Source organism: Caretta caretta, chromosome 2, assembly GCF_965140235.1.
Source record: "Caretta caretta isolate rCarCar2 chromosome 2, rCarCar1.hap1, whole genome shotgun sequence".
NCBI classification, from domain to species: Eukaryota; Metazoa; Chordata; order Testudines; family Cheloniidae; genus Caretta; species Caretta caretta.
Window position 1 is genome coordinate 15868857 of NC_134207.1, and position 21725 is coordinate 15890581.

Here is a 21725-nt window from a genome sequence, read left to right on the forward strand (position 1 = left end):
TATCCATCCACGACAGTACTCCAGTCATGTGAGTTATCCCACCAAGTCTCTGTTATTCCAATCACATCATAATTCCTTGACTGTGCCAGGACTTCCAGTTCTCCCTGCTTGTTTCCCAGGCTTCTTGCATTTGTGTATAGGCAGTTGAGATAAGTCACTGATCGTCCCTCTTTCTCAGAATGAGGCAGGAGCCCTCCCCTCTCGCGCGCTCCTGCTCTTGTTTCCTCCCGGTATCCCACTTCCCCACTTACCTCAGGGCTTTGGTTTCCTTCCCCCGGTTAACCTAGTTTAAAGCCCTCCGCACTAGGTTAGCCAGCCTGCTTGCGAAGATGCTCTTCCCTCTCTTCGTTAGGTGGAGCCTGTCTCTGCCTAGCACTTCTCCTTCTTGGAACACCATCCCATGGTCAAAGAATCCAAAGCCTTCTCTCCGACACCACCTGCGTAGCCATTTGTTGACTTCCATGATTCAATGGTCTCTACCCAGGCCTTTTCCTTGCACGGGGAGGATGGACGAGAAGACCACTTGCACCTCAAACTCCTTTATCCTTCTTCCCAGAGCCACATAGTCCACAGTGATCCACTCAAGGTCATTCTTGGCAGTATCATTGGTGCCCACGTGGAGAAGCAGGAAGGGGTAGCGATCCGAGGGCTTGATGAGTCTCGGCAGTCTCTCCGTCACATCGTGAATCCTAGCTCCTGGCAAGCAGCAGAATTCTCAGTTTTTCCAGTCGGGGCAGCAGATAGATGACTCAGTCCCCCTGAGGAGAGAGTCCCCGACCACCAGCACCCGCCTCCTTCTCTTGGGAGCGGTGGTCGTGGAACCCCCAACCCTAGGACCGGTCTACCAAAGCTTTTGTGTTAAGTCTCTGAGTGTTGGGTCTTCTCTTGATTTGTGGGTATTAGATTGTGCTTAAATGGGAAAACAAATAAACAGATTCAGCATCTCTCTTCTCTGTAGGGCATATGCTCCCCATTCCATAGAGCACAGCGGACAGATTCTTAGTGGGAGCACCTTGTTAGAATATTAGCAACACATCAGTGTAGCTTGTGGAGCTGGTTTCCTCAGTAACCCTTTCTGAGGGTTCTACCTTGAGCACGGTCCAGTTTTGAATCTCATTGAATGTACAATAATCTGGATCTGGGATGATGTTGTGCAAGGAATGTATGTGGATTTGCCTACATGGGAAAAATTTGACCAGTTATACCAGTATCTTAAACCAATATAGTTATGCCAGTATAACTTCCCAGGTGGACACTCTTATTCTGAAATAAGAATAACTTTTTGTCCACTTTAATTTACGCTGCATCCAAAAAAGCCCCCCTTACACTGGAATAAGTGTGTCCACATGGGGAGTTATACAGGCATAATTATAGCCAATTAAATTCACAATTTAGCTTATGTTGATATAGCTGTCCCATGTAGACAAGCCCAGTGTCTATCAAGTTTTGTTTTCTGGTCTCTTAGCGTGCAATTCACAAAGGGATTTAGGTCCCTAACACCCACAGAAATGAAATGTTGGAGATGCAGTGCTTAAATAGTCACTGAGGCAGAAAGAGAGAGAGAGAATGACTGTGTAGGTTGGTGGTTAGGGCACTCATATGGAACGTGGGAGACCCAGCGTCTAGTCCCCTTGCTCTAACTACTCTGTAGTGATCCACAATGGAACAGCTTCTTGAGGGAGCCCCTCAGTGGGTAGCATGCTCTCTCCAGGGAGGTAGGAGATCCCCTGTTCAATCTTTTCTTCTCCTTCAAGCAGAGGGTGGGGGAATTGAACCAAGGTCTTTAGCATCCTAGGTGAGTGCCCTAACTAACTAGTGGGCTACAAATCATAAAACAGGCATCGCTATCACCTTTGGCCAGTCTGCATGGAACAATGTAGGTGCCAAATAAGTTCGTGCAAGAAACTACTTCGGCAGTAAGTCACCTGGCTCCAGGAGATGTTTACACATTTGTGGATCACTTGCAGAGCTAGGCCTCTGATTGCAGCCGATATTTAGGCACCAATTTCCATGAGAGAGGCAGAGATTAGTACTCATCCTGGTCATTGGCCTCTCCCACTGGCTATCTTAGGCAGCTCCTCCCCCCCATTTAGTGTAGGGTGACCAGATGTCCTGATTTTCTAGGGACAGTCTGGATTTTGGGGTCTTTTTCTTATATAGGCTCCTATTACCCCCCACCCCCTGTCCCGATTTTTCACATTTGCTGTCTGGTCACCCTAATCTAGTATGCTGGCTTTTGTGCATTGCATTCTAAGGCACTTGTCTCTCTACCCCAGGAGCTGTCAAACTGGGGGTCGGGGCTTATTACATGGGGGGTTATTACATGCGGGCTGTCACCCTCCACCCCAAACCCCGCTTCGCCTCCAGGATTTATAATGGTGTTAAATATATTAAAAAGTGTTTTTAATGTATAAGGGGGTTGCACACAGAGGCTTGCTGTGTGAAAGGGGTCACGAGTACAAAAGTCTGAGAACCCCTGCTCTACCCCTTCATTGTATAGAGAGCCTGGGCACCTAACTCAGGCTTTGTGGACCTCAGTGTGTTTCAGTGATTTTTTCTAAGCACCCAAAAGTTAGGTGTCCTTACGCTCAGCATTGCAATGCCAGTCTGGACTTAGGAAGACATGTCTCCCATTGCCATGTTATTATATAATACAATTGTCCTTTCATGGAGGTATTTCCCCTCCAGTGAACCACATGGACACCATTAGAGACCTTTTGCTAGACTAGATAGATCACTGGTTTGACCTGGGGTGGTATAATTTTTCCCTTTCTACTCAGGGGCAATTGATGAATCCCAGACTTCACACTCACATAGTAAAGTCAGCTGCATATGTTGTTAAATAATTTTAGCAGTAGCTTTATGAATTGAATGTTTCAAGGGGGTTCTTCAATGACATAGTATTCTTTTTAATTCTTGCAATATTTTATAGCCATCTTAAAACTGCCTGATGCTTTTATTGAGAGGCCACAGTATATATAATTTACAATGTCCTCTATTTCCGTGTCAGCAAAGTAAAGTTTGAATTTTGAATTCCTTTTTTAAAAGGCCAGGATTTTGATTTCTTTTTTCCAGCATGACCTCCATGGACCATGTGCTGCAGTAGGTCTCTAACAGGTATAGATTCTTTGCAAGCAGTCTTGGGTGGGCGATAATCTAATGAGGTCGTCTGTCTATAGCAGGCATTTTATCTCAGAATCATTTAGTGGGATCCTGAGTTTGATGTCTGCTCCAGCAGAGGAGGTAGGTCACTGATTTATATGTTGGAATGGGTACAGTATTAAACCTGCACTCCTCTTCAATTGGGAAAGAAGATTATCAGTTTGTATGCTGTTTATTTATTATCATACAGTTAACAAATTGATACAGAGCCAATTATGTTGTACTAGTTGTTAGCAGTCCACTCTGAGTGGCTGTGACTATTAATTTCTGTACCTGCAGTGTGTGCATTTGACCTTGATAATTTCCTTAAGTAAAAACAGATGAATAGAGACCATAGATGACTTGGATTTTCCCATATTGGAGGCCTCATCCCCCCAAAAGAGTTTAATTTATTGTTTGTAAATTCATAATATTTGTTGATCTCTGATGAAAAAGCCAAATTTCAAATATTTTTTCTCTACTTGGCATAAAGAACAAGTGTCCCAAATTTCAAGACTAGCTCAGTAGGATGCTTGAATAGTTGAAATTCCAGAAGAAAGACTAATAGAATTCACCTGTGGAATTCATTGCTATATGAAACTACATTGAGGCTGAGAGCTCAAAAAAGAATTATACATTTTATATGGGTAATGTGAACATCCCATGGTACCTCTGATAAAACGATAAGGGATAGAAACCCTTATTTTCAGGACATAGTCAACCACTAACTAATCAGGTTAAGAGGAAACTTTCCCTGTGGCCATAACCATCCATTACAGAGTTTCTTGCACCTACTTCTGGCCATTTTCAGAGACAGGAACAGATGCACCACTGGTCTGATGTGGTATGGTAATCCATATGTTCCTATGACTAGTGTGGGCTCAGTCAGCCTCCGCCACACCTGGGAGAGCTCTCAGAGGGAGGAGTTGAGGGTGGGACAGCTAAGCACAGTTGGTGGCAGTCCAGTGAGGAGAGCAAACATCTAATCCTCAGCTCCTGGAGAAGGGCTGGTTGAAAGCAAGAGCTCCTTGGACCACTGCTGCTTGACAACCCCTGCCTTCCAGGAAGGGATGGCTGGATGCTGATCGACTTTTAGTGGGACTATTGTTCTAGATTAGCCTTGAGCCCAGTTGGGGCCACAGCCTACCAAAGCCCTCTGAAGAAAGGGAGCCTGACCACACCTGCGGGGCCATTCATTTATGTTCATTTCGTTGTGTGTTTGCTGACAACCCCTGAAGGGGCAGAAGACCGGGTCCCAGCCTCTCATCACTGGACTGGACTGGACTGAGGTGGTGGAACGCCTGTATGCTGCAGACCAGAGGCTGGGTGAGTGAGCCCTGGGCAAGGAACCCGCTGACAGCAGTAATAGTGCAGGTCACTGTCACAAACACCGGCATTACAGTAGATGTTTCCTCACTATGTCTAGTTTGTAGCAGCTTTAGGTTCAGGCTTGGGTGCCAGAGATGAAGTAAGGCAGAATTTAGGCTCCTAAGTCACTTGGGGGCTTTGGAAATGTTTGTCCATGGGTGTCCAACTCCTGGCACCTAAGTCTCCTAGGTAACTTTGGAAATCCCAGTCCAAACACTTTTGTTAACATCTAAAAAGCTGGCACATATCTTTCCCTGCTCATAAAGAAAGGGAGGGCTGTGGCCAGCAGTTCTCCGTGCAGGGAAGGATTTGACTTGCTTGTGCGTGCGTGCTGGGGGAGGGAGAGCAGATTCTGGTCCTCTTCTTACTTATGCTTCTGTCTCCCTCTCTGCACTTCATTTCCTTTGCCCGCTCAGGTTTCCAGGTGTAACTCACTGAAGTTAATCTCTTGTCTGTACTCCCTATGCCCGGTCTGTGTCCCTCGCTTTCCCGGGTGCTTTGGGTTTACACAGCACCTTGAAGCACTGGTGTGTCCGGTATTCCCATGCTTACACTCTCCGCAGTTGCCTCTTTTCTCTTCCCCACCGGCACGGTCTCTTTTCCTCTCCCCTTCTTGCTGCCTGCGGCGCCTCCACACCCTTCTCTGCCCCCGCGTCTCCTTCTTTCTCTCCCGCTCCCTCTCCTTCTCTCTCGCTGGTTTTCTCTTTCATGCGCTCTCGCACTCTCTCCTTCTCGGTCTCTTGCGCTCCCTCTTTCTGAGCCTCCCCCTCTCCGCTTCTTTCTCTCTCTTTATCGCGCCCCTTCCTCCCCACCCATCCCTTCCCTGTGCCGCCCCCTCGCTGTTTCTTCTCCCCCCCATCACCCCTTTTCTCCCTGTGCTGCCTCTCCTCCCTCTGTCCCTCTCACACTCTGTCTCTCAGGCTGAGGAGGAGCCGCAGCCGCCGTGTTTAGCCCTGTCTCTGATCCACGTGGCTCTGGAGGCGCTATATTAGGTGCGCAGGAAGCCCTGCCTGGGAGAAGCTCAACTGGGGAGGAGGCAGGAACGGCCGGAGCAGCGGCTCGCCCAGGCTCTCCCGGGAAGGGCGCCTGGCTCCCACGCGGGAGCTGCCGGCTCCTGCCCAGTCCCACTGGCTGGGAAAGACAAAGGGAGACACGGAAGGCAGAGGCGGCGGCGCTGGGACCCGCGGCGAGCGCCGAGGAGCCCCCCAGGACCTGTGAGCGGCCGGCCCGCTCGCCCTGCCCTTCCTCTGCTGGGGCGCTGCTCCGGTGAGCCGCTGGGACCCTCAGCCCGCGACGGGGGGATCCCGGGGAAAGGATGGGCAGAGTTCCGAGCGGGGCAAAGGCGCAGTGGATTGGGGGTGGCACCAGGGGGCGCAGTGGCTGGGGTGACCCCGGCGGGGCAGAAGGATCCCGGAGCGGGAGGAGCGTTGGCGCAGGGCCGGGCAGGGTACGCCAGACCCGCCCGTGGGGCCGGAGGTCAGCCGGGGCGGCGGGCTCGCTCTGCGCTCCGTGGAGCGGCGGAGAGCTGGGGCAGGGCTGGCAGGAGCCCGCGGGATCCCCGCTAGCCGCCCGACTCCGGTAATGGGATAGAGACGTTCCGCCCACAGGCTGCGAAGGCGCGGCCGCTCGGCTGTCCGCACGCCTCTGCCCCCGGGGGCTGCGGGTGGCAACGCCGCCGGCCCTGCGGGGATCTCGCTGTCGCCCCGTAACTTTGCCTCTAGCCCGGGGTCGCTCCCCGGGTCCCCCAGCTTGTGTGTGGGGCTGGGACTGAGCCAGCCCCCGGCCGGCCCCGGTCCCAGCTCGATCCCGGGCCCCCCGCTCCATGGAGCGGGCTGTGCGTTTCTCCCAGCGCAGCGCTCGCCGTGGGCCGCCCCCGTCTCTTCCTTCCCTCCTTCCTTATCCCTTCGCAGCAACCCCCCGCTCCCCGTCGCCTGCAGGCTGGCTGGACGCGCGGCAGCCGCTCGGCTGGGGAGGGGAAGAGGCTGCTCCCCGGGGAGGCTCTGGTTTTGATCTCTGCCAGCTGCTCAGTGACAGGCAGAGGGGAAATGAAAAAAGTAATTCAATACTCTGTGGCTTTGCCCTCCGGGGACTCGAGAGACACAGGGGGACACTCGCTTCTTGAGCCACCCAGACACGGTGTAGCCAGGCCGGCTGGTCGCTCGGTTTAGTTTGGTCTTTTTCTGAACGCTTGCCCGGGAAGAACTTTTTGTGGGTTGCTCCTTGCCTGTAAATCCTCCGCCGGACTGGGCTTGAGCTGTGCATTATTCCCCCTGCTCCTTCCAAAAAAGCTTTCTGAAAAGACGCCCACTTTCAGCCAGAGGGAGCCGAGCCAGGGCTTAGCCTCCCGGCCGCTCTGCAGTTGTTAATCCAGCAAAGAAGCAAAGAAATGTTGGTAGATTGCGCCCGGGCCTCTCGCTGAGCAGATGGTCGCCCTGGTAGCTGTCGATACGGATAAATTAATCAAGGGACTTCTCATGTTTATTTGGATGATCAGCGGCTCTTTCCGGTCACAGCTCTCTGGGGTAAATTCTGCAGCGTCCGCCGCATGGCACAAGTTAACTTTGGGTTTCAGTGGGAAATTCCTCTCGGACTGAGAGGACACTGGTGTTGGGGAGGCTGTTTGAACGTCTGTTTGGCTTTGTTTCTCTGTTTTCCCGCACCCAGTGAAGAAGTATTTCAAGGTAATCTGACGCTTAAAGAGCCCCCTCACTCAGGAGAGATTCACACTGATGTGTTCGCTAATGTTAAATAGATTGGAAAGTTTAGTGTCCTGTGTAGTTTGACAGACTCACTGCTCTGCAAAAGCTCCTTATTTGGGGGGCAGGGGCAGAGGGTTGTGTCTCTAAAAGTTATGCTGCTGGTAGAAGTGACTGCATTATTCAGGGTTTGTCAGCCTTTCTGCTGTAAAGGATTCTTTCTGGGTGAAAACTGGCATACAACTACGAGCAATATTTCTCTACCGAATTTTGGTGGGAGGGAAAAGGATCAGGCATTTTCCCCTTATAAAACTGACAGTCTTCCTGCTCTTAGGGGCCTGATCCTAGGCTCGAAACTCTCACTGACTTGATACCTTGTACAATCAATTACTGAAGACTGTAGAGTATTTGGGGATTCCTTTGGGGGGAAAAGTAGTATAAACTCAAGTTAACTATACTAACTCAAATGGTTTTTACTTACAAATGTAATTTGGCACACAATTAGTAACATGAAGTAAAAATAATTAACGTTAAAGGTTAACAAATCACCCGTTGTGCATGTTTGATTCCTAAGGCCAAGATTTTGTCACTGATATCTTTAGTAAAAGTCACAGACAGGTCATGGGCAATAAAGGAAAATTCAGGGATGCCCGTGACCTTGACTTTTACTAAAAATGCCTGACAAAAGGGGAAGCTGTGGAGTCCCCACACTGTGGCGGCTAGGCAGCTGAGGGGGCCCCAGCTTGGAGCTCCGGGGGGTCCCCCACCGTCCCTGGCAGCTCAGAGGTCCAAGGGGCCCCTGCTGTTCATGGCCCCCATGGGTGCCAAGGGATCCCTGCAGCTCCCAGCCGCTGTGGGCTGAAGTCACAGAGCTCTTTGGAAGTCATGGATTCCGTGACCTCCATGACAAAATCGTAGCTTTATTTTTTACATGTGTTTGAGATTCTTTCTTACAATGAGCACATGTTCCAAATCCTTAACAAGACCATTTCTAGTCTTGGCATAAATTAAAACAAATGAAAGGATAAAAAATACATTCATATATATTTATTTGATAGAAATCTCATGTGTGGGTCTAATACGCATTTTAAAGAAATGTGTGCAGATGTACCATATATATTGAAATTACACATGTTCATATAACAATACACTTTTAAAAATCTAAATTATGTATTTGACTACAGGCTGTCATACTGTCTGGAGTGGTTCATGTCTCTGAGTACCAACCTCAGTGCAGACTGTCAAAAAGCAAGGCAGACACCCAAAGCTGGCTGTATGTTTTATAATTAGATTTCACCAACCTAGTAGCAAATGTGAATGCCTATAACAGTCTTACCATGGATCCACAGACAGTCCCGCTTGTGCATTCCAGTCTATCTACAGACCAGTCACTTACTGCAGGTCAGTTTGTACCTCATTTCATGCTACGGACAATGTTTGTAGCCAATCCTATAGTAAATTAAGGATTTATTAACTAGGGAGAAAAAAATGAGTTAGTTACAGGTTAAAGCAGGCAACATATAAACACAAATGAGTTAGTCTATGGTTCCAAAAAGTGACTGAATCTGTCAGCAATGAATGTCTTGCAGTGTTAACCATGTTGACCCCGGAGATCAATGCTTTTGTTTCATATCTTCAGCCCTATGATAGTCCAAAGAGCAAAGATTGACAAATGTTATGTGAGATCTTTATTTCCTTCTTCCAGAATTCAAGTCGGTTGGACAAGCTTTCTGGCACGTAACACCTTTATCTGCCAAAAGTGAGGAGGTTAGTTAAACAGAAATAAAAGGGTACAGCGCCAAAAGTGAAACCTCTGCAAGCTGCGTGGAAACTTTTTAAAGACCCCATAATAGAGGCTCAACTTAAATGTATAGCCCAAATTAAACATAGTAAGGGAGCCAAAAAAGCCACCGTGGCTCAACAACGAAGTAAAAGAAGCAGCGAGAGGCAAAAAGGCATCCTTTAAAAAGTGGAAGTTAAATCCTAGTGAGGAAAATAGAAAGGAGCATAAACACTGGCAAATGAAGTGTAAAAATACAATTAGGAAGGCCAAAAAAGAATTTGAAGAACAGGTAGCCAAAGACTCAAAGTAATAGCTTTTTTTTAAGTACATCAGAAGCAGGAAGTCTGCTAAACAACCAGTGGGGCCCCTGGATGATCGAGATGCTAAAGGAGCACTCAAGGATAATAAGGTCATTGCGGAGAAACTAAATGAATTCTTTGCATCGGTCTTCAAGGCTGAGGATGTGAGGGAGATTCCCAAACTTAAGCCATTCTTTTTAGGTGACGGATCTGAGAAACTGTCCCAGATTGAGGTACCATTAGAGGAGGGATTGGAACAAACTGATAAATTAAACAGTAATAAGTCACTGGGACCAGATGGTATTCACCCAAGAGTTCTGAAGGAACTCAGATGTGAAATTGCAGAACTACTAACTGTAGTCTGTAACCTATCATTTAAATCCGCTTCTGTACCAGATGACTGGAGGACAGCTAATGTGATGCTAATTTTTAAAAAATGGCTAGATTCAGATGGAGGGGGTTGTTCTTTTAAAGGGTTGTTCTTTTAAAAAAGGGGGGTGGTTCATCAATGGCTATTAGCCAGGATGGGCAGGGATGATGTTCCTAGCGTCCATTTGCCAGAAGCTGGGAATGGGCAATAGGGGATGGATCACCTGATGATTACCTGTTCTGTTCATTCCCTCTGCAGCACCTGTCATTGGCCACTGACGGAAGACAGGATATGGGGCTAGATAGACCTTTGGCCTGACCCAGTAGGGCCGTTCTTATGTTCTTATGGACGTGAGAGGGCCATTAGCCCAGTCTTTGTGTCGAGATGTTTCTCAATGTTCCCCTTAGACCTTGTTTACACTACAAATTACTTCAGTATAACCTACATCACTTAGGGGTGTGATTAATCCAAACCCCTGAGCGACATAAGTTATATCAACCTAAGCACTGGTGTAGACAGCACTATGTTGGCAGGAGAGCTTCTCCTGCAGACATAGCTACCGCCTCTCCGGAGGGAGTAATTATTAAGCTGATGGGAGAGCTCTCTCCTGTCGGCTTAGAGCATCTTCACCAGACGCACTGTAAGTGCTCTAGTGTAGATGAACATTAGTTCTGATAGCCCTTCTTGATGGGCGGGGGAACCTCGCCTCCTAGCTGGGTTCACAAATTCACAGGAGGCATTTTTACAGTTATAAAGCAAAACTTATGTATTACCTTATAGTATGAGGTACAAACATTACAAGTAAGGTTAACACATGCAGCGACTTAGACTTCTAAAGATGTGTTTAGTCTCTATAATATCCTTCTAACACCTATCTTGTCTAACACCTATCACATACAGGTGAGCTGATCTGGTTTCCAGCTATGAATGTGTCAGTGCTCAGCTGATGCCTATAGCCTTGACAAGGGGAGTCTGGCCTACAGTATCTCACAGGACACATTTTAAAAGGAAAAGCAACCTAATTATAGATTAGAGAGAGATTGGAAGGGTGAGAAATCTCTTATTTTTTAGTCAATTTTTATAAGCTCTAAAAATATTCTTTAAAAAGAGAAAATCCCAGGTTATTCTCATCTATTTCTTTTTTTCCACTGAAGTTTAAAGATGGACACTTTATCTATGATCCCATACTGGGCTCCTTCATATTAGTGTTTGTACAATGATGTAAGTTAAAGATGAAGAGTCACCTTTATCTATACATTTCCTGCCTCCTGGTGGTGTGCAACACATGCACTTGGGTTGACCTCTTCTTTGTATTTGTTTGCATAGCTGTAACTGAGGGGCTGGCTTTGTATTAAGCATCTGCTTTGAAAAACCTACGTGAAATAGCTACTTACTGCGAAGATAAGTTTGTGCACTACCCTGTGTCAACCCTTGTCTACTGAGGTAAATAAACTGAACCCTATCCAGTTTATAGGGCTTGATCCAACACTCGGTAAAGTCAGTGAGTCATGAGCAATACGATGTTGTATTGTCCCTATGGAACCATGACGACAGTAGAAAAGTCTTTGTGTGCTTTGCCAAACCTTCCCCCAAACACACACTATTGCGCTTGTGGCTGTCTGTCCACAGGAAATGGTTACACTAGAGTCCTCTCTACTCTGGCCTGGAAACTTAAGTGTTTAAACAAAAATGTAAACAGTTTGGCTGGGCATTGAGAATTTGGGAGAGGGGAGGAAGGGGAAGGACGTGTTAATGACACAGTCTTAGATGTGGCATAGTCTACAGCTGAGCTTCACTGGTATGCAGGTGGTTATCCTCTTTTTACAGCAAGATAACAGACACACAGTAGCTATCCTGATGTAAAATCCTAAGTGGAGACAAGACACTGGTAGCTTTCACCAAGAAGTTGCTAGGTAAGGTCTGCACTATACTGCTTATCCCCCTCCCCCAACTTGCCTAATTTATCCTGGGCACTACAGATGGATAACTGCTATGCCTTGGCTATCTTGCTACATTTTAAAAAACAAAACCCTGTTTGTTTCAGTGAAGACAAACTGTCTCTGTGGGGAAGTTATTGTGAAATAACATAGGGTGTGATTTTACAGCACGATAGTTACTGGGAGGTAAACTTGGCATGGTCAACCATGGGTGGGGAAGTGGTACTGCCTCACCTACGCACCTCAAGGTCAACACAAGTGATAGTTCTCACTGTAAAGTCCTGAACAATCACAGGTTGTTTATCACAATGTTTAAAACAAAACACCTTTCTCAGTGAAGACAAGTCTCAATTTACACACCTGGCAAAATTCCGCATAAAGGGATACGAGTTAAAAACGAACAGCCCCCTCCATCTGAATCTATTTTTTACCTTGCTGCTCTGAGTATCCTCTAAGATCACTATGAGAGAGATTAGAGTGGGAAAATACAGTTCTATTTTGTTCGTGCTCTTTGTGCTTTTGACAACACTTTGTGCTTAGTCAGTTTAACTGCTTCCCCTGTATAGTAAGTTGTCCCAGCGGTCTGTGCGTTTTCACCACACCAACAGAACACTTAACATTATCACCAAAAAAATTGGCAGGGGGACTTGAGGAGTCCAGTGTTAGTGCCTGAAACTACTTAAAAGTATCTCTTTAAAAAAATTGACTGTCTTAATAGTGTTTACTTATGGTTCTATCCATTTCTCCTTTTGCTTACTGTAGTATAAATCAGGAGGAAATCATGATAAGTTCATGGAGGATAGGTCCACCAATGGTTATTAGCCAGGATGGGCAGGGTTGGTGTCCCCAGCCTCTGTTTGTCAGAAGCTGGGAATGGGCGACAGGAGGTGGATCACTTGACGATTTCCTGTTCTGTTCATTCCCTCTGGGGCACCTGGCATTGACCACTGTTGGCAGACAGGATACTGGGCTAGATGGATTTTTGCTCTGACCCAGTAAGGTCATTCTTATTGAAGTTGGCAGACATTTCTGTAAAACTTGTGTAAGGGAGAAAAGAAAATAAGCCTTCTAGTTCTAGGGTAGCATAGACGGGACCGCAGTCTTGCAGTTAGTGAGGCACTCTGGGATAAAAGGTGCTATGTAAGTGTAAGATTAGCTGCGTTTAATAAGAGTTCTTTCCTGGTGTTTCAGTAGGTCCTTTTGGACACACTGTGTTTCAAATAGTGAGTAGTTCCAAAGACTGTAGAAGTAGAAGTGTTCCCTTTAAAGATAAGAAAATGCCAGCAAGTTCACCTCTCAGTTGCAAACATTTAACATGCCGTTAACTTTGCCACTTGCTGGAGTCTTTGACAACAGTCTGTTTGGAGAGCTATGAATACTTTTTTTTTTTTCCCTTGTTCCCAGTTCTGTAAAATTGTTTGTTTTTTAATCTTTACACCCTCACTGGTATTGAGGAAAACTTTCTTTTGGCCACATCTTACTTCCAAACAAAGAACAGGAGTACTTGCGGCACCTTAGAGACTAACCAATTTATTTGAGCATAAGCTTTTGTGAGTTACAGCTCACTTCATCAGTTGTCGCTCACGAAAGCTTATGCTCAAATAAATTTGTTAGTCTCTAAGGTGCCACAGGTCCTCCTTTTCTTTTTGCAGATACAGACTAACACGGCTGCTACTCTGAAACCTATCTTACTTCCATTTGCTCCTCTCTGCATCTTTGTAGTAGGAAGAAGCGTTGATCCAAGGTTGCAGTCCTTGGTAGACTGTAGCACAGAAGGTAGATGGAGCTGGCAAAACCAACATGTAAAAAGCAGCGTGACAGCACAGACAGAGTAAAAGCAAGAGGGAAATCTTGGCACCCAGCCCTCTCTTCGGTGGATATCTTCTGCTTTAATCCAAAATTTTTTTAAAAAAAATCTGTTTATTCATTTCTTAAATAAAGCAATAAAGAAATAAAGCAATAAAGAAATAAATAAAGCAATAAAGAGTAAGTAGCTTTAAATTAGCTCATTTTCAGTTTTACTTTAAAAACCTATTAACAACAGGACTAAGTTAAAAGGAAATACAGAGTGAAGAGTCTTAATGCCTGGTAGGATGCACTCAAATGCATTTTTTTTTTTTAAAGCCATCAACAAATGGGCTTGAGGTGCGTCTAGGGCTCTTACTTGAAACCCCCAAGAGGATGTGTGGTTTTGTGAAAGAATTACTATTGGACCCAATGCTTTCTTCTCTATTCCACAATTAGACAGCCAATGAGTCAAATTCAAGCTGATTGAGTCAGTGGATTGGCAATTTTGCTCTATAATCTAAGAGCAATCTATAATCTGCTCTATAATCCATAACATCCTGGAGAGGACAATTTATCGCAATAGAAAAGCAGCAATGATTTCTTCCAACCTGGGATACGTTGATCTATGTTGGAATTTGTGCACTTCCTCATTTTTCATTTCATAATGTGATAAATAAGAGATTTATCTGCCCCTGTTTGAGGCATGTGTGTCTATGTAACTTTCAAATTCTGAACCCACCATGCCTCCATGGTCCAAATGCTAGGTCAAAAAGAGCTATGATGGAGTTGGAACGCCTCTGTTTACAATAATATAATTCTATTGTGATTAGACACCTTAGCTAAGACATCAGAATAGAATCAATGACCTATTCAGTTCCATCATTTTAATTTAGTCATTGCTCTCAGAAACCTGCCAACCTGCTTTGCATCTCCTGTCTAGCAAGTCAGTTGCTATTTTATTCTCTATAGGTTCTTATACTGTGCTCATCACTGCAATATCTGAGCACCATCTAGTAATGCAGTAAGCAACATCTGCCATGTTTGTTCTCTCATCCTCTCCCCAGTGGGAGAAGTGTGTGCAGTGAAGTGTCTTATAATTATTTTTTAAATCCCAAACAATATATACCTAAATATATAGCAGTGTGCATATGTTAGAAAAAGCAACATCAAAGACATGTGCCTTGCTTGTAGAGCAGAAGGTGGTGAGTCCTCAATTCCTGTAGGTACTGCTGTTAAAAGTGTCCTTTTGGCATTTTGATGGGGCACATAAGCCTTTTAAAGATATTTTGCTGTCTAACAAAACTTGGGCTTGCATTTTTTCCCATCTACATCCAAATGCAAACAAAAAATTTCTCTCATGTAATTACTCGCTGTGTACTTGAATTCCCTTGACTAAAGGAGAAATTGCACAACAAAGTCAAAGTCTGGAAAGTAATGGGGATATTCGTTACAAATCTGCTTGTCATATGTGGGTTTTATTAGAGACAAAGAAGTCTTGCAGTTAAGGCATTGGACAGGGACTTGGGAGAACTGAATTTAATTTAATTCATAGATCTGCCAGCAACTTTGTGACTGAGAGAGCCTATTAATCTCTATGTATATCTAGGCTGCAATAAGACCCACAGCACGGCTGCCACGGGCTAGGGTCTGCTGCCTTGGGCTCATGGGGTTCGAGCTGTAGGGTTATAAAATTGCAGAGTAGAGGTCTGTGTTCCGACCTTCTCTGCCACCCCGCGTCCCCGAGCTCCTGTCCCCCAGCCTGAGCTTGAACATCTACACTACTATTTTTAGCCCTGAACGCCATGAGTCCAAGGCAGCTGACCCAATCTCTGAGACTGTTTTTTATCACATTACAGACACACCCACAGTGTCTTAGGTCTCCAGTTGTAAATCAGGTATAACAGTCCTTTTGGTCTGTCTTACCTATTTTCATTGTAAGCTCTTTGAAACACTATGTGTTTCCTGTTAGTGTTTGTATGCCTCTTAGGCATCAGAGCCTAAGCTTTCTCATGGACACTTGTTATCTCTTCCATCCTCTGATACTCCCTCCCTTTTTTTATTTAATGCCCACAAGTACCTATTCACAACTATGGATGACGTGTCCATGTCTCCCGCCTGCCACTTGCAGTGTGTACAAATTAGCACTCTGGACAAGGTGGAAACTAGAAAGCCCCTGTCCCTTACGACAGATTGTGCTCTATGGCCAATTTAAGAACTGCCCACAACACCGAGGAAGGCCAAAGCTCTGATACAGTGACAAGGTCTAGCAAGGCCTCCAGAAATTCAGTATTCCCACTGACAACAGGGAAAATCCTGCCCACTATCACTGCAGAGAGCCAACAGAGAAGCCATGCGGAGGCCTGCAGGCAAATCAGGAAGTGGAGTGTGCTCCAAAGTCCAACCTCCATCTGGCGAGTGGATCTGTAGCCGCTGTGGGAAGGTTTGCACTCACGCATCGGGCTCTTCTCCCATACCATTGCTAAGCACCACTGATGGACCAACTCTGTATGAGGATTCCTTCCCTACTGAGTGCACTCCCACTGATTTAGGTGAGAGTGGAGTATGAGTAAAAACAGCAGGATTAGCCCAGATGGAGCAGTACGGAGGCTTCTTTAGATCAAAGGCACAAAACGGATTTTGGAGGGCCCACTAATCTTAAAGGATTAATTGAACTTTGTCTGTTTTGAACTTTGCCACGGAGTAAAACTTATTGGAACAGAAGATTAAACAGAAAATATGGTCATGTAAAAGCACTGAATTAGGTCTGGCTTCAATTCCTGGCTCTTCCCCAATTTGTGTCCTTGAACAAGTCATTTCATCGGTCTTCATTCTCTTCTCTAAGAATAAAATGTGGAGCATAATATCTCCTTTGTCTGTAGCGAGTGTAGATGGGATGCTGGAACAAATTTTATAGTGGGGGTGCAGCCATTGAACCCAACTGTAAACCCTGTCTATGATGGAAACCACATCAATCCAGAGGGTGCTGCAGCACCCCTACTTCCAGCACCTCTGGAGTAGACTGTAAAATCTTTGGGACAGAAATTCTCTCATTGCTTCCTTTGTTATTCTGTAAAGTTACACTTTAAAAAAATCGACAACTAGAATAAGCCCCTGGCATTGGGGGTGGGGGAGAAGGGAGGCTCTGGGCAGCACCAATAAAAAGAAACTGTAGTTATTGGCTTTTCAACGCATTGTACAGTGTGTACAGAAACCGTGATGGGAACTGTTGAACAGAGCACCTGTTAATAATGGAAAAGGTCAGTGCACAACGTTCTTGTCATGAGGCTGTAACTTAAAGAAATGGACCTCTGCTGCTGCTACTCACTGGGAAGGCTTTCTCTCCCAATGGCAGTGATTCTCACATACTCCGAAGAAGCTGAGTGCCTTTGCCCATTATCCCCCACACCAGGCGTTCAGTCCTAAACTGTACCAAGCTGACCCAGCTGAGAAGAGGTGTGAGGAACAAGGTGGATGCAAATCAATGTTAACATCAAATAATTTTTTAATTAGGATTTTTTTTGACTTTCTCACTTAAATTGTGTTTTCTTTTTGCGAATAAACCTGTTTAAAATGAAATCTAAATTTAGTACAAACTCTCTGTTAAGGCCTAAACTTCTTATAATGTCTTAACTTTTAAATAACAATAAATTTGCTGAATCCATGAGCTTCTATAAAAACTTGAGTTAAAGGCTGCTTTTCTAAATAAAGAGAGAATGGAGACAAACATCTAACTCTTGTGGTCAAGCTTTATAAATATGGCACAATAGGTCATCTGAAGTAATGTAGGCGATTGTATCATTTTCAGGAGACTTTGGCAAGCAGGAATTTAAGCTTCAGTTACTTTCCCTTAAGCATATTAGAAAATTTTCCCAGGCTGACCAGAAATAATCAGTTTACTTAACTGATTATAGTTAATCCCTCTTATTTTATTAAACTATTTAGTTGTAAATATGAAACATGTTTTTATAGGCGAAGTTTATGTATTCGACACATTCAAGGCTGTTTTGTTTAATAAAAATAAATTTTAGAAGCTGTTTTGTGTGTTTCATTCAATTTCACTTACCATCCCAGTGAGCAAAAAGTTAACTACCTAGTAAATAAGCAGTAGATTGACAGGATTCAGAGTAGCAGCCGTGTTAGTCTGTATTCGCAAAAAGAACAGGAGGGCTTGTGGCACCTTAGAGACTAACCAATTTATTTGAGCATGAACTTTCGTGAGCTGCAGCTCACTTCATCGGAGTGAGCTGTAGCTCACGAAAGCTTATGCTCAAAGCAGTATATTTACCATTTTCTCACATATTAATTGTATATTTTTAGTAAGAATCTGAAAATATGAAGCTGTATAATTGCTTAAATGTGCATAGTCCTAGATAGCGAAAAGGTGTACCAAATGTAGTGTACAGGTTCTCTTTAGTTGTAGATCAACATGTTTGAACGGTTATATCAACAAGTGAGAATGTATCTTTCTTTGGAAAATAACTGAAGTGCAAGTGGAAAAGTTGATTTAAATGAAGGCTTTCCACGTGGTGATTTAAATCAATCCACCAGCGTGAGGAAACAGTTGGTACTAGGACACCTTTCTTTTCCCTGATCCTCTCTCAGCTGGAGACTGAAACAGTCCACAGTGTAACCTAGAGTAGCCCTACAGCTGCTCTAAAATATGCTGTCTGTATCCAGCAGCTGCAGTGGTTGAGGATCTTGCAGACAACTGTGCACTCCACCCCCAGCAAGACCCCTGCCCATCCTCCATTCACCTTGTGCAGAGAAGGGAGGTTGACGGTGATGTAGAACTGATTACACCAGCTTTCTGCAACCCTACAATTCCTTTTGATAAGGAGAAATCCTTGCCTATTCCTTCAGGGCAGCTTTCTGCAGTGGGGGAGGAACTGGCACTGAGAATTGAGCCCCAGGTATTAAATTGGATGCACATTTTAAAAGGTCTCCAGACTAACTAAATAATGTGGTCATTTCCCAGGGATTAGTGAGCTATTTTTTTTTTATTAATTTAGCTCTCTAGTGCTTAACAGAAGAGCAAAGGTTGCTGCTTTTAAAGAGTATTTAAACTGGTAAATCATTCTTGGGACTTGTCTTTTTAATCAATACGTTACACTGACATTTCTGAAATGTCTTTAGTGTTGCATACCAGGCTGCTGTCACAGCTCAGTGAAGAATACAATAAATGCATCAATTAAATCTGAAAAAAATCCTTCAGTTCATATAACCCTAATAGGGAACAACATTGCCTAAATTCCAGTTTCTGATATGAATCAGATTCCTTATTTGTGGACCCCGTTCCATGCAAGCTGCACGTACCTGTTCAATGGCAAATTGCTCACAGGTGCAATCTAAAGCTAGGTATCAAAAAAATGAGGCCACCATTGAAAATTTGGTCAGAAGCAAGTTGCCTAAAGTCATACAAGTAGTCGGGAGCACAGCTGGGATTAGAACAGGATTTCTCAAGTGTGGTCACCATGGCTGCATGTGGCCACCGGGGGCTTTTCTTGCAGCCACAGCGTCGTGGGCAGTGACCAGAGTAGGGGAGGGCAAAGCAGGGGCCCCTCCCTCAGGACCACCAGCAGGGGTTAGGCCCTGCCCCCATCCGAAGCCATAAATGTTGGAGGAACAGACAGCCACTGAGTTCCCCACCTTCCTGGGCGTGGTGAGGCTCGGGCTTTGGGCTTCAGCCTTGGGGTGGCAGGCGGCAGGCTCCGGCCCTGGATCCTGGCTGCGGGTGAGAACCCCTGGATTATAACATGCAGCAGAATGGTTCTTTGCCATGAATTCCCTCCAACAACCCACAGTACCTCCAATATGCGCCCTTTTAAATCCTCTTACATTGTCTTTCTTCATCGTCTGTTGGATTCCAGCATTCCATCCGTCTATGGGCTTCTCTTTACTGCAGAGTTAACTTGAGTTATAACCCTAACTTGAGTCCTGTCCACACAGGACCATCACCCTTAATTTGAGTGTGGTAATGCATTTATAACTTGGGCTGTCAGCCTTCTGGGGGGGTGTGCGTAGGTTACCGCTGAGGTCGCACAGCTCATTAGTTGCTAACACAGTTACTGTGTGCTACTTGTGTTATTTTACAGCGTGGCTGCTCTCAGTCAAGATGATTTAACTCAAGTGCAGATAACTTGTTTCTTCTGCAGTGAAGACATAGTCTGTTTCAAACGAGAGAAGGACCCTTTCCACTTTTTGGTCTATAATTCAAAGTAGGTTTCTTCATTCTTTCCTACCACAAATGAAATGTGGTTATAGTCAGAAAAAATGACCATCAAAGCAAAACCCCAAGGATTTCTCTTTGTGACATGAGTTCCAAATCAGACCTGCTAAATTTACTAAGCAAAAGAACTTGCTTGTTTCCAGTCCTACAAATGCAAATGAAGTCCAAAAATCAGACTGCTTTTCTACCTCTTACATTGAAGACTCTTTACTGGTGTCAATCAAATTTGTCTCTACTAATGCTGAAGGTGTGTAAGGCCTATCATTTTCCAAAGAACAAGCTAGAGTTCGCGTTGCTGTTAATACGAAGTAGTTAGCAGAAGAGGTTAGCAGAAATCTAGAGGTTGCTAGAACGGTATAATTTTAACAGCCCCTAACTGCATTGCAAAGGTTATGGCATTATGGGAGAACATACCTAACTATTTCTCGGCAGCGTGTATTATTCTAAAATGATCAAATAATTTACAAATGTAATGTGGAGATCGAGGGGAGAGGGAAGTGGCACTGGTCTTCTGCTGTCTAAAAGGTGGAGTAAATATTAACATAAACAGGCCCTTAGAAAAGCTTTCTCTTCTTACTTGCATATGCGGAAGGGGGAGTTCAAATACAAACCGACCCTCTTCATAAGACACCCTCTCAGAAGTGGAAGACATTAATCCTCTGTAATGAACTTGGGACGGCAAGGCTGGTGTGTGGTGTCCATTTAAGCTGCATGAAGGACCTGATTACAAAAGCATAGGTTCCTTTGTTAATTTAAATCCTCTTTCTGAGCTAAGCAAATAAACTGATCTAATTTGTGGTTCAGTCATGGGTTCATTTGGCACAGCACTGGTTGCTTGAGTTGTGCAGCCATGGGAATAGAGGGGGCAACATCCCTGCAGATAAAGCATCTTTATGCTTTGCCACAAGAAGCAAAATCTAAATGAGGAAACATTCACCTTGTAACTGATAATTTAGGACTCCAGGGGTGCATAAACAACACTGGGCTATGTTGGCACATGCAGAGTTTGATATATTGGCTATCTTGGCCTAAGTAGAAGTGATCATTCTGAAACCTCCATATAGCAATGCCCAGCTCTACCTTGTGAAATATTGAATGTGCGTGATGGTGTATACAGGTCTGATTCCTAATAAAGCTTTGGAAAAAAAGCTGGTCTTCTCTCTTTTCTTTCTGTCTCTTATTTCTTTCCAGTTCTGCTCTCAGTTTCTCTTTTGCTACTGTCCAAAGTCTGTCTCCACTCTACTGTTTCTCTTCACCCCCAGCCCCTTCAGTCTACTTTTTTTCCCCCTCTTCCCTTTCCACTCTGCACTCTTATCTCCATTCTTATTTGCATTATTAGTCCTCCCCTTATTCTCTGTGTGGACTGTTCTGCCTTTCACCTGCCATTGCGGGACCCAAATCTGCAAGGTGCTGATATAACACTGACAGAATCGAACCTGGGACCTGTGGAGCTAAATGCATGAGCCTCTATTGCATGAGCTAAAAGCCACATGACTCTTAGCTAAGGCTGTAGCAGACTCCTCACTCTCTAGATCGCCGCAAGGGGGGGACAGAGCACCGCACCAAGCAGCCCTGGGGTACTCTGAGTCCTTGCAATTCATTCTGAGGGCCATGAATGCTGAGAGTACTCAGTACTGGTGCCACTCAGGTCAGGCCCCATCTGTGGGAGGATAGACTTGTGGCAAAAGCACTCTAGTTAGGAGCATAGGCTTCTATTCTTGAATCATCAGACTTCCTGTCTGAGCTCACGTCACCTCTCTGCCTCAGTTTTGCTGTCTGTTAGTAACTAACCTTCAGGGCTGCCAAGGCTAAATTCATAGTCTATGTACAATGCTTGAAGAGACTGCGAGGAAGGTGTGATGGCCACCCTCTGGGTTGAGGCACCAGGGGTTGACTGAGAAACCTCCAGCCCTGGACGCAGGACCTGCTACAGCTTGATCTAAAAGGCCAAGGCTCTGGGACTCGCTGTGGTAACAACTCATATAGTGTGTGGATGTGCAGAGGGGACCCTGTAACACACACACACACACTCACCAGTGAGTTACAAAGGCACTGCCAAAGTCAGCCTAACTTTATAGCACCATCTGCTTTCTCGTCCACTCAAGCAGTGATTCGGC

General features: G+C 45.2%; 1 protein-coding gene across 8 annotated transcripts in view; it reads left to right on the plus strand.

Moving 5' to 3' along the window:
* Nucleotides 1-5410: 5410 nt before the first annotated feature.
* The window catches only part of ST3GAL1 (ST3 beta-galactoside alpha-2,3-sialyltransferase 1), a 231355-nt gene continuing 215040 nt past the window's right edge, over nt 5411-21725 (plus strand). For 7 of the 8 annotated variants that reach the window (XR_012666869.1, XR_012666868.1, XR_007355430.2 and 4 more), the window contains exon 1: nt 5639-5775. The gene's annotated coding sequence lies outside the window, so the exon portion shown is untranslated. Of the gene's footprint in view, nt 5502-5638; nt 5776-21725 lie in introns of those variants that run through there. The other variant, XM_048841706.2, reaches the window with a different exon arrangement.